Consider the following 1,314-nt stretch of genomic DNA (forward strand, 5'->3'; position numbering starts at 1 on the left):
GTAGAAGTATCACGATACTCAAATCTCTAACCATAACCATTTTTGCACTTTAGTTTTACAAATATAACTTTCTTCTTATAAACTAAAAATGTATAATAGTTTGTTTCATTATTCTTAATTTATCATATAGAGATGTAGCTCATCCATCACCTAGGCCTCCCTTTTAGAGGAAGGAGGGGTCCAATGAATATGCCAAAACAATTTTCACTTGATTTTGCTTTTTGAGAAACCAAATTAAAACAATTAGTTAAGGAGGCCAAGCATTTTGTAGAAGATAAAAGAGGTTGTACCTAGATCAAATCGAAGATTCGAGACAATTTTTGTGAAAATGTCTTAACTTAAATATTAAAAAAGAATGATGCCATCAAATATGTATATATAATCAAAGTGTTATAAAATTAGTGGAAATTGATGGGCATCTATATATTATATTGCTATCACTACAAAAAATAAAGTAAAATTTGATGAGCCTAAGCAAAGAGATATACTTAAATATATTTTTCTGGTTGGGGAGTTAGATGCATTGGGAGGCGGCAAAGATGAAGTTAGAAGGAGCAGCCGACGACAAAGATATTAGATACCGGTGATATACTTGAAAAAAAAAAACAAATAACAAACAAAGGAACACTTTTCCAGTAAAAACCATAAAAATGTCTGAGCCCGGGTTCGAACCGGGGACCTCTAGTGTGTGAGACTAGCGTGATAACCAACTACACCACCCAGACAACTTGATAGCTATTGCTATTTTATTATTAAACTTTTTTACTATTGTCGCCTTATAAATATAATTTTTTTAAAAAAAAGCAATTGGATTTTTCTTAAGTTCAAAATTTTCTTACCTCTTCAAATTACTATGCCAGTTGGTAAAAAGATTATACTTCCACCACCAACAAACTTTAGATTTTCATATAGAATGTCTTGGTATTTATATCCCCTAGGCAATTCTAAATCTATCTATGTGGGACAAGACTTCTCACTCCTCCTAACTTTTCCTATCAACCTAAGTCCAAAAGTCATTTCCAATCTTTGATATATAATAAGATTGAAAAAAAATATATTGATTAGTTTAAATGTATCTTCGTGGGAATACGTGATTTGATGAGATAAACAAATGAATTTTTAATTAGGCAAACAAAATGATAAGTGAAAATTCTCAAATATGAAGATAGTTTAATTGGTTATGGCCAAGGTTCAAAATATCGATGTGGATGAAAATATTGAGACCCTAATTTTATGAAAATATCAATATTAATGGAAATTTTGGGAGAAATTATGGAAATTGATGGAAATTATAATAATTAATTAATGAAACTT

The 1,314-nt window shown here is 29.8% G+C and overlaps 1 non-coding gene across 1 annotated transcript; it reads right to left on the bottom strand.

The window, feature by feature from the left end:
• Nucleotides 1-651: 651 nt before the first annotated feature.
• TRNAV-CAC lies at nt 652-725 on the bottom strand. The gene has a single exon. It is a non-coding gene; the product is annotated as a tRNA-Val (tRNA).
• Nucleotides 726-1,314: the final 589 nt, after the last annotated feature.

This window comes from Benincasa hispida, chromosome 11, assembly GCF_009727055.1.
Source record: "Benincasa hispida cultivar B227 chromosome 11, ASM972705v1, whole genome shotgun sequence".
NCBI lineage: Eukaryota > Viridiplantae > Streptophyta > Magnoliopsida > Cucurbitales > Cucurbitaceae > Benincasa > Benincasa hispida.